The sequence below is a fragment of the Diabrotica undecimpunctata genome, chromosome 4 (genome assembly GCF_040954645.1).
Source record: "Diabrotica undecimpunctata isolate CICGRU chromosome 4, icDiaUnde3, whole genome shotgun sequence".
Taxonomy (NCBI): Eukaryota; Metazoa; Arthropoda; class Insecta; order Coleoptera; family Chrysomelidae; genus Diabrotica; species Diabrotica undecimpunctata.
Window position 1 is genome coordinate 115,396,454 of NC_092806.1, and position 12,823 is coordinate 115,409,276.

The 12,823-nt window shown below is 35.2% G+C and overlaps 1 protein-coding gene across 5 annotated transcripts in view; it reads left to right on the forward strand.

Annotated features, from left to right (window-relative positions):
* Positions 1-12,823, forward strand: part of DAAM (disheveled-associated activator of morphogenesis-like protein) — a 524,757-nt gene that overhangs the window by 377,168 nt on the left and 134,766 nt on the right. The window lies entirely within an intron of this gene.

Consider the following 12,823-nt stretch of genomic DNA (forward strand, 5'->3'; position numbering starts at 1 on the left):
CATAAAGCAAAATGTTCAGGATCAGTAAAAAACACATTTGAGGTAAAACTGTGAAAGCTTGATAAATTTTGTATTTTCTGTCATTTGAAGAGCATCTTGTTAAACTATTTTTTTTAAGTAATAAGCTATGGGGGAAAAAGAATTGGACTTGAGTGGTTTATGCAAAGTATTCCTTTTTTTTTGTGGAGAACTTCTACTTGTAACTAATTCTTAGCTAAATCTGTTTTATCTTTCATGTCTTGATAAAAAAGTTTTAGCTTTTTTAATATGTAGTTTTTTCCCTGTTTAAAATGCTCCTTTTTTGTTCATCATTATCGGCACATTAATTTGATTTTGTAACTTATCACACTTAGATAGCTATCTGACTTAGGTTTACCGTAGAATATTTTAAAAATTTTTATAAAAACTGAGAGCAATGTGCATTAACCAGTAAAAAATTTATGGATTGATTTTGTTCTGTTTCTATTGTAAATTCAATATGACTATGAAGAGAATTAATATACGATAAAAATTGGTCGAGTTGCCTGTTAGTTCCTGTGATTTTTTAGATTTAAAAATTACCAGACTTAAAAACAAACATGACTTCTCCATATTTCATAAACCTACCCATACTGACACGACTATTCACAATTCATCATCCCATCCCACACAACATAAACTGGCAGCCTATCATAGTATGTTACATAGATTAACAGCAATTCCTATGTCAAAATACAATTTTGAGACAGAATTAAATATCATTAAGCAAATAGCAGTAAACAATGGATACAACGAACAAACAATTAATAAAATGTTAAATCAAAAACTACACAAGAAAGCCCTGAACTTAGTATTTCCATCACCAGAGAAAAAACCCAGTACCTTCTGCTCGATTACATATACAGGCAAAATATCAACAAAAATAGCCAAACACATAAAAAAGAAAGGAATAACACCAGCTTTCAGAACAAATAACAACCTAGGCAAATATATTAAAAACAACAAGAGCCAACATAAAAAACACTTACACAGTGGTGTGTACAAACTTAAATGTGGCGACTGCCCAAAAACTTACATTGGTCAAACAGGTAGAAATTTTAATAAACGAATAGCAGAACATAAAAGGGCTTTCAATAATAGAAAAACAGATTCTACATACGCATTTCACCTTCTAGATCATAATCATTCTTTTAATGACGAATTTCAAATTCTACACATTCAAAATAAAGGCCTTAAGCTATCTTTGTTAGAATCTATGGAAGTCAACAAATTAAAAAACACAGATATAATTCTGAATGACCAGCTTGAGACAAACAGTTCTCCCCTCCTCAACCTATTTCATTAGAGACTATAAAGTGTAAACCCATGCCAAAAACAGATCACTTGAGAAAGGCAATTAGCCGAAACAGCTGTAGTGATAAGAATTTAAAATAAATTTTGTGGAAGTTTCGAAAACAAAGTTTTCAGTGTTTTATTGTTACATAAAATGAATTTCCATCAAGTAACGGTCGAATCCATCAATTACTAACATCTTGGGACTTTACCATTTTTTTATGATGCCTCTCAACCGAGCAAGTGCTGTTGTGTAAACACTAATTTTTTAAGTAGGGATCTACATAGGATTTGTATCGATTACTTTTTGTAGAAGACCTTGTATAGCAGGAAAATAATCGATTGCTTCCTTTGCTGTGTAGACATTAATGGTCTTGCCTGAATTTTCACTTCGTTTTCTGTTTTTTTGTATAGTATTATCCATAGTCAATATTATAGCTCAATATCAAACAGATATAAGCTTAACTGACCGACATAAACAAATGGGACAATCGAGAACGCAGGGGAGTGGTCGAATACGCCGGCCAGAAGTAGCGACACGCCACCGAAAGCTATGTATGACAAAATCACTACGCACATTTTGGGAAGTCCTGTACTAAGGATTAAAAATCTATTCAGGAGGGCTAAAGTAAGAACTTAGTTTTACATGATAATGAAACATGGCCAACGGATCAATAAGACATGAATGAAGTCATGGTTCAAGTGTGGGAGAAAAGGTCCTCAGGAACAAATTTTCTAGAGAGTATGGAATAGGACTTTCTTAATAAAATACCAGATGATTGGTTGAAGTCACTGTTTATAACATTACCAAAGATCAGCAAACTCATCAAATGCAATGATTTTAGACTGATCAGTTTGATGGGCCAAACGCTTAAGATACTTCTACGAATTCGAATGCGCGTTCCCTTACAAAAAAGTTGTGAGTTTTAAAAGGAACGTTTATGTTTGTTTCATCGACTTCGTGAAGGCATTTGTCCGATTACAACACGATACACTTTTGGATAATAGGACTTGACCACTACGATATAATGCTACTAAAATGTTTATATTACAATTAAGTAACCTCTATCCAAATTGGAGATAGTCGTACTGAAAAACTACCCATTAAACATGGAGCACGACAGGGTTGTGTTTTGTCATCCAGATTTTTTAATGTATACTCTTAAGAAATCTTTAGGGAAGTTTTGGATAACAAATAAGAGGGAGTAAGATTAGGCGGCGAAGTAATCAACAGTATCATCAGATACGCTGACAATACAGCCGTTCTTCCAGAAGGTGGATATGAATGTTTATAGTAATAATAATTAAAGATCAATGAGTTGTTCATCAAGTTAACAAACTTAACCATAAACAATATAGCCCACAATATGTGAACGTTTACTGTTTGCAATTAATTTGTTATTTTTAAGCTACTATATAATTTTTTTATCGTTTAACAAGCGATTAGTAACACTATTAGACTTTATATTGGTTTAAATCAAAGAGTTAAAAAATCCGCCTACCGAGAACAATTACGAGATAAATCAATTTGTCTGCAACGTTTTTATGATACTGAACTTGAACTAATCGTTTCATACATTTAACCTTACAGGAATTATTTTTATGATTATTAAAACAATAAGCACATACCACCATATATGTACTTAAGATACAACGTATTCTGTGTATAACGTCACGCCTGTCCGAGTTTGTAATACGAAGAATAAAAAAAAGGGTTGGTTTAAAAGGATTTCAAGGTTTTTGCTGTTTTGATTTCCGCAAAATGTTGACCAGTCTTTAAACATTCTCCAGTATTTACCAATGAGTAATTTCATCTTAGAATAAGGCGGATCTTACAGATTATTAACTATAAAAATTGTAATATAAAATGGTTTAGCATCTATAGTAAGGAATTACGTTTATACTGCAACTTTAATTGTATATTGTGTATTGTAGATTTCAAAAGGTTCGATCGGTCTCGTAGATCATTTCACACAAATACCTGTATGATCTTTTGTGTACACCCCAAATCTATAATCAGTCTAATAAATCTAGGCTTGTAAGAAAGCTTATTTTTCGTTTAGGAAAAATATTTGTTAACTGTTCAGGTCTAAATACGTTTTATCCAGGTACTTATGGTGGTGTCGAACAAATGTCCTGCAGTTATAGACAATATGTTTGGCCGTTCCCTCTGAATTTTCGCAGAATCTAGACATTCCTTTATCCACTTTGTCCATTTACAGAGATGGTATCCAAGTGGGAAATGTCCAGTTAAAATAGCTGTAATTACTCCATGTGCGGTCTTCTGAAGACCCAAGAGTATTTTTGCGTAACGAACAGTAGGTAATATTTTCCCGTTAGGCTACACTTTGACTTAGAATGACTCTAGTACGTGAAAACGGAGTATTTGCCCCTACAAGACAAGACAAGACGATCAATCTTATTACTATCAACTTATGCCCTGGTACCCAGAGCAAAGTTACTTTGTTGCGCCCTGTGAGTTACTTAGAGAACTCTTTGCCGTTCCAGGATGTTATCAACTCATAAGTTGTAAACTTCAAAGCCTTAAGTGCGCCTTGATTGTCTGAGACAATAAATATTTTGGCTGAGTTGAGGCCTTTATTCAGTTACTCTTGAGTACAAAAATCTGCAGCTAGCAGTTCTGCTTAAAATATTTTAGAAGTATTTCCGGGGGTTATTAACAGTTTGGTGTTAGGGCCAGTAGTGTCTACTTCCGTTCCCTCCTATTTTTTAAACTATCACCGATTTTTAGTCCCTTCATATTTTTATAAAACGTAAAAGCTCCTTCAGTGAGTTGTGCAATTTCATTTTGTCTTAACTTACACTCGTTTATGATAATATTTAGTTTGAATTGGAAATGTTGTTTTCCAAATCCTATATCTGTGAGCAACTTCATGGATTGCATTCAAAATCTTTAAATGGTTATTCAGGTTGCCTGGTTTTAGATGTTAAGCCTAAAGACACTTTCTGGAGCTGAGCCTCCTTACATGCTTACATGTGTGTGCAAAGGAAGAGAATCCAGCGTTATCTCTGAGACTTCAGTGGGGCACGATCGCATTGAATCCGTGATTTATACGCAAGCAAGTCTGCACTTTTTGCAACTCTAATTGTTTGTAGACTTGCGACTTGAAAAAATCTTACAAGAAAGAGTCTAACCAGGTCAAATCGCACAATCTCGGTGGCAGTTCACATCACATCTACGTGAGATCCAATTCAGGCCATAATAAGTTGGTTAACAATCGACTTGTAGTGCTCGCCGTTGAGGTGATGGCCTGTCCAACGTCATTCTCAAAGACATATGGACGGATGATGCCGCCAGTCCAAGATCCAAACCAAACAGTGACTTTTTCGAAGCGCATTGGGACACTCTTGTATCTCATCTGGATTAGTATCGTCCCAAATTCGACAATTTTTGTTGACATACCCATTCATCCAAAAGTAGGCAATATCGTTGAAGATGATTTTTCGATTAACATTAGGTCAGTTTTCATATATTCCAGAGCCCATTCAGCAAACACACGTCGTTGTCTTTGGTTGTTTACCTTAAGCTCCTAGGTCAGTTGAATTTTGTATGTGTGCACGTTCAAGTCACAACGCAAGATTCGCCAAGTTGTCTGCCTCGAATTCTCCTGGCCGGATATCGCCGGATAAAAACATCGCCGATATCCTGCAGCGGATATCGGCGATGTTTTCATCAGATCTTGCGTTTCGTCGACGTATGTGTATTGATTGTATATTTACTGAACCAGTGAACTCAAATTTCTTCACCACACCCCCTATTTACTCTAGAGCCCCTGTTGCTTTATTGGTAATATTGTTAGGTGAGCATACCACGTAAGTTTCCTATCTAATCAATTTTCGAGATATTTCACCTCTTCTTAACATGATATTGTTTCATCTATGGTTGAAGGTTGAATTGTTAATTTTCTCCTATTTGTGAATGAATCAGGTGTCGTTTTATTATAATTTAGTAGAAGTCCTTTAGGGCACAAGGTAGTTACTAAGTTTAGGGCTCCTTGCATGCTATCAGCAATATTGCCTTTATCCATTAGATTGTCTGCGTAGCCCACATCGACTGATCTCATACTTAGTGGGGACGATTTGAGTTAATTGATTTTTCTTTTGCGGCAGCGCGCAGCATTTATTAACTCGAATCAGGTAGATATTATCAAATATAGATGCTCATAGAAGGTTACCGCTTATGGAAACGAGATATTTTGAAGTGTAAGTTCATATCGGCCAATATCCTGGCTATCGATTACATCAAAATGCTTCAAAAAGCTCTTGCTTGAGAGGCTCCAACCTATTCACGAAGAAAGACGACTCATCCCTGATCATCAACTCGAACTCCGAAATCAGCACTCTACAATTGATCCAGTCCACCGGATCACGAACGTGATCGAAAGAATACTTGAAGAAAAAAAGTTGCTCAGCATTATTTTTGGATACAGCACATGCCTTCGACAAGGTCTGGCACAAGTCTGACAAAGATTTTATTTTCATATTTGTCATAGAGATACTTCAGGATTAAGTAGGAAGATTTTTATTCTGACCTAAGGTAAATTAGTGCATGGGTGTCAAGGGAAATGTACTGGAACTCGTCCTATATCTCATGTCAAGTCAAGTCAAATTTATTGATCACATGCGACATTATACAAAGTACATGTATGAGACAAGTCAAAGTTACAGACATACATCTTAAAAGTATATAAATTATTAAACACGATAAAACATACTTAAAAGTTATTTTTAGAATATGGCTCTAGCTCACAAATGTATTGATGTACACATCTCCGAAAGTTTGGCTGATGTAAATTCATTCGTATATCTATTGGTAATTTGTTAAAGAAACTTATGGCTGCATAATGTGTGCTACCTTCCAACAAAACAGAACGATGTTGTGGAAGCATAAAGTGATTGTCTCTGAATCTTGTTGAATAAACATGGTTAAACTGAAATTTATTAAATTCATAAATTTTGCTATGTAAATACATTATACACGAAAATATATACAGACCAGGAATTGTAAGAATATTGTTTTGTCTAAAGACACTGCATTGTACATTGAATGTACATTAAAGACATGCCAGTTTCAGAGCAAAATGTTGTAGCTATGTTTGCTGATGGTACGGCAATTATTAATTATGGCTGTTGGTGACAACGTAATTGAATCAACAGATAAGTTACAGAATGCAATTGCCGAAGTATAGAAGTGGACAAACAAATAAGGTATCAAATTAAATGAACTGAAATCAGCACATATAGATTTTAACAACAACAAAAACTGATCATAAACGCATATATATTAATTATCATACAGTTTTCTATGTCAACACGGCTAAATACCTGGATATGACACTGAACGCTAAATTGAGATGGAAGACATATGTTAAGGAAAAGCAAGAACAACTCAAATTGAACAAGAATTAAAATACAAAAAATTATTGGTTATTGGGTCGATATTCGACCTTATCATTATATAATAAGCTCCTGATCTATCAACAAATCCTCAAACAAGTGTGGACTTACGGTATTAACTTATGGGGATGTACCAGTGCAAGCAATGTAAGTGTCATACAAAGGTTCCAGAACAAAGTACTTCGAGGCATAGTCGATGCCCCCTGGTATGTTCGTAACCATAACCTCCATAACAACTTAAATGTAGAAACCGTCATTGAGCAAATGAAAAAACAAGCTAGGGGCCATAAAAAAGGCTTCATCATCACGTAATCTAGAGACTTGTCAACTCTTAGATAATAGTAACGTGATTAGACGACTTAAACAAAAAAAACCACCTGATCTACGAAACTATCTACTAAAAGTGCGAAAAGATGCTGTGTAAAGTGTACAACTTAAGGTGATGTACTAAACTAAGACAGTAAAACTAAGAACGCTAAATACTGTAAAATTGGTAATAATAGATTCTGTTAGTCAACTTCGGCTAGAAATAAAATGCTTATTGGTTTTATAGACTAGATTGTAATAATGGGAACATCATATTGATGTCAAATCAAAAAGAATGGAAGTAAGCAAAGTTTGTAACCCGGTCAACAGGAGCACTGATAATCAAATTATTTGCGAAATTTATTAAAGTGAAAACAAGAGATTCGATCGAGGGGTAAAACACACGGATATGAATCTAGAATCGAAACTTAGATCGATTTTTTTAAATGTTTGTTATACCACTCTGCTTCAACCAATCCCCTGTAGAAAGAGTGACGCACTACAACTACCTCGGCACCATAATAAATGAAGAATGGACCAACAACCAGGAGATTAGAGCACGGATCGGAAAAGCTAGATCCACCTTCAATCGGATGGGGGCCTTCTTCAAGAGTCACAACCTCTTTCTTGATACAAAAGTAAGAATGCTGCGATGCTACGTCTTCTCTGTCCTTTTTTATGATGTTGAATCGTGGACCTTGAACGAAGATATGTGCAGAAAACTGGAAGCATTTGAGATGTGGCTATATCGGAGAATGCTTAAGATCCCGTGGACTGACTGAGTCACAAATGAGGAAGTTCTTAGAAGAATGAATAAGAATCGAGAAGTACTGACCACCATTAAATCTCGAAAGTTACAGTTCTTCGGACATATTATGCGAAATGAATCCAGATATACTCTCCTTCAAGTCATCCTGCAAGAAAAAATATTTGGAAAACGAGGTCCAGAACCTCAGAATCTGGTTCAATGCAACATCTGTGCAGCTTTTCCGCGCTGCTGAAGATAAGATAAAGATTGCCATGATGATCGCCAACATTCGTAACGGATAGGCACATCAAGAAGAAGAAGAATACCACTTTATTTTTAGATCACATCATTTTTATACGCTACAACAAATAAATATAAGAAATTCATAGGTGGTACTCATAAAATATTGATTTTTGTAGACAACAATATGCGAATTTTCAGAAAGTATTTTCACGAGATCAGAGGGCAAAACCATTTAATTGATCAGATAGCCAATATTGTCAAGCACTCAGAAAATTGATCCAAATATTCAGTTGCTTCTGATAGCAGTCGACACTCATCGCTTTATTGTGCAACAATTAACATTTCAATAGTATGTTTTGCCACAATTATATTCGAAGTACTCGTATATAAGATTCAGTATCTAGTTTTTTCGTGTGACTTATTTAGTTTCCATGGAGTAGAATAATATTAAATAATATATCCTGACAATAATTCAATTTTATTACAATATCGTCATACTAATTAATTAAAAGTAAACTTATATTAGCCATAAAACACTTTTGCGTCAACATATATTAACTGAATTAGATGTAGAAGTTTTTATTTATTTATTTTATTTTATTATTATATCAAATTACCGATTATAATTTAAAATAGAAAATCAGTTAAAAAACAAATAAAAATTGCTTGGTGTGGTTCTTCATCCTACAGATAAAACTTACCAGACTCGTAAATCCCCGCTCGATCAAAGCTTCAATTCACAATAAAACGGCCCACAGACGATACGATTTGTTGTACTACCGATTGTACAAGTTGCACGATAAATCGTAAAGACGTAGAACTTTTTGTCCACAGACCTAAAAAAGTTCCAAGCGATCAATTGTACAACTAGCTCAGTTTCAGTTCGAATATCTATTTGATTAATAAATATTGTCCATCCACCAACCGTTTCGAAAACGGTAACAGCCGCTGTAGTAGTTGCGTTTTTATCAGATGATATCAACAAAAAAAAATTGGTGTAAGAAATGGTTACTGCAAATCCTTATTTATTCACATATAAATTTACTTAACGAACTATGCATTAAAGAACTCATAGGTTTTAAAATTACTTAACAATGGACAACCTACTGCTACAAGTAGCAGTTGGGGTAGTAGATGACATTGTTCTTTTGTGGTGTATATTTCATAACTTTTTAAAAAGAGTATTGAAGAGAAGACACTAACAATGACGTTGTTGCGGCAAAGGGAATGAAGACAAATTACTAATTTACTAAACCTACAGGCAAACATTCAAGAAATTCAAGAAAACCGCAAAAAAAATAAGACATCCTTCCTTTCAATTTATTTAGAAATAAAACCAAATACAATTTAGTAATTGTAAATAATTTTAAAATATTTCCAAAATCTCTAAAATCTCCAAAAATTATGAAGTCTCTTGAAAAGAGACTTCATAATTTTTAAACTTCGGTACTAAAATTCGGGCCGGATACCGATGAATAAGCTAAAGAATCTAATATTTTTTAACTAAATCTCTAGAAACGGAAGTATTTAGTGCGTTCTTAAATATTTTATATTTTCTTATTCTTACTATCCCCTTGACAAAACTTGTACCAAGCTGTCTATTCTTTCGGATATCAGTCGTGTTTTTGATTTTCTTGGTTTTATCTCTACGTGTCTTTTAATGGCCAAGATGAGGAACCTCCTAAGCAAATTAAATGGTTATGGCATCAGTTTAAGACCGAGCTGCCCGACCTTGGGAACATTTGGATCCCTCGACACTTTGGCTTTACTAAATCTTTTAAAGTAGAGATTCTCGGATTCTACGATGTTTCAGAGTTAATATACGCTAGTATTGTATATTTTCGATTCATTATAGTGTCTTCTGTGAAGACACAATCTATTGTAAGATTGGAAGTCTTGGCAGCCGTATTGTTGGTTGATCTAGTCACATTTGTCAAAGAGTGTTAGATATTTTTTCTTTTCACGATCTTCATATTTTGGTCCGAATTAATGATTGCTCTTTCTTGGGTTAATTCTTCCATCTATAAATAAAAAACCTTTATTGAGAATTTACTCTTGGCATTATGTGCCATCTAATCAAAACACTGCAGATTGTGCTAGTCGTGGTTTGACATCAGCATAGCTGTTGCAATTTTCACCCTGGTGGCCGTGGCTTGGTCTAGACGTTCTTTCGAAGTCAAACGAGTATTGGCTTCTTAGGTTAATTTTCACCCAGAGAAAAAATTCCCAACGGTATTATCATTGACACCGATCATTACAGATAAATTTATATTCACTTACTTTTAAAATCTTTTTCAGAAATGGAATCTGCGTTACTATACATTGTTACCGAGATATACGTTGATTTTTTTCTGATATTTTTCTTAAAATTTGACAGAATTTTCTTTTACCCAAACCATTTCTTATTAAACTCGCATCTTTTATTGATGAGTATTCTAAAGAGAAGTAGGTCAATTACAAATGTCCCAGATGTCTTTTGACATCCATTGTTATTACCAAAATTCATCGTCTAACTGATTTAATCATCAAATGGACTCATCAAACTAATCTGCACCCAGGTTTAAAGGCTAATCATTATTTATTACTTGAACGCTTTTGGATTCTGTCTCCTAAGAGTGCTATTTTTCGCTACGGCGTGAAAATTTCTTGTCGGGAAATCTGCAAACAGACACCGTATCTAAATATTTCCGACAGTGCTAGGTTCCTAAACTGAAAGAAATTCTTCTACTAAACGACCTTCAGAATCATGTCGACCAGCTTGGCCCTGAATCTAACCTCCCTACCCTCTGTAACTCCGATGTGACCGGAACCAGAAAAACCCCACCACTCCCATACTAGGACATCGGGGTGGAACCGTCCGTTATAACATATGCCTTGCCGATGTCATTCATTTGACCGATTCCCAGTCGCTTACCATAACACATCAGCTCCCGTCTCTCGCACTCATGCGACCACCATTTCCGCCTCTGCCTAACCAGATTTTCTCCTTCGCTTTCCTTCCTGCGCATACATTCCTTTCTCCTGATCATTACCTCATTATTTCAGTCTCATCGCGTCCATGCCTTCTGCTTGGAGGCAGTGTGCTTTTTGTCATCGTCCGTCTACACCTCAGTAGACTCTCATCTCATTCCACTTGCCCTGTCGCTCGCTCATGCTTGCCACCATTCCTGTCTCTCTTACTTTCTTATTCGTGCTTTCCTTTACCCATGCATTTTTTTCTGCCACTGCGGGCCCAGTTTTGCCTTCTCGATACCTACCAGAACTGCTTGTAGCTCGCGCTCTTCCTTCTTGTCTATTGACAGTACCTTTCTCACAATATTTCTACCATCTCCCTCACCGACTCAAACACTGCTCTAGCTCATTCCTTTTTCTTGGAACACACTTGAACACACTCCAAAAGGGTATGTGGCGCAGTGTACTTCGGACCCACAATTCGGGAAATTGTCTGATTCGACCTTTTTGAACCTGTACAAGTAGCTACGGAAGCTCCTGTGTCCTGTGAGCACCTGTGTCAAGTAGTATTCTAAGCGCATGATTCCGCAATCCAGCCCACTCCGTAGATTCGGTATCAGTGACTTCGTTAACTGTGCTACATCCCCAGTTGCATTCCACTCGTCCTGTCACATCACAATGGATGTGGCCCTCTTCTCGCTTCTAATCTCAATTAGAAATGATAGTTTCTTTGTTTTTACTAAGTTTTTTAAATAAAATGTCAAAATTAAATATAATAAATTGCTCTATAATTTGAACATTGCGTTTACTGATTTCTTTAGCTACATAATTATTAATAATTCAAAATAAATAGTTAGTGATAATTTAAAATGTCCGTAGCAATATTGTACTTAATGAGTGCAGTTTGCATTTACTTTCATTAAACTAATATTTTATTCGTAGAATGATCGAAAGTTTAAATGAAAGTGTTAGTGTAATACAATCTTGGTAATTGTCATAACACGATCGTAATTGTTTCAGCTAATGTGTTTCTGTTGTTTCAATTTTCAACGGAATCTCATCCTCGTATCTTGAAGCAATCAACCTACAAGAAAAATTACTTCGAAACGTTTCACTTCGTACATCATTTGTTTTCGTAAAAAGTTTACGTTGTTCGCAAAAGATGTGAAGGTAAGATTAATTATGCGGCGAGGTAGGTGAAGATTCCTATCTGCAGATTTGATTGTAAACAAAGCTAATAGGAAGAGAGTTTGCTGTAAAGTTTTTACTTATGCATTTCGTAAAAAAGTAGAAACTTGGTAAAAGTAAGTGTACACGTATACTAAGCTTTAAGCAGGTCATACATTGTCGGAATAGAATGCAGGGAATGGAAATTTTAAAAAGCATATTAACTAATTAGGGTCTACATGCTACCGCTGATCGAAACAACGCCGAGTGGATTGGAACGGAATCGGTTGAATTGCTAGCTGAGCAATTTTTTCTGTGGTTCCGTATCCTCCTTCACTATTAATGGAAATAGAAAACACACACGAAATATAATAAAATAGCAAGTAATATAGTGACGTAACATTATCGTGTAGTTTTTTATTTGTTGGGAATCACAAACGAAAAACTCAGAATCAAGCAGTTGCGTTATATCGCAAAATGCAGTCGAACATGTGCTCCTGCTTACCCCAGGCGTCAGAAATGTATTTCTACTTTTGCTAATAGTGTAAGATCCCGCTGCAAAATCACTACGTTCATAACGTAGTTAATAAAACTCACATTTTTACATACACTTAAGAACAGGAGAATGCATTGATAATAATAGATTGCCAGTCAAAAAGTGTCCACAAATAGATTTAA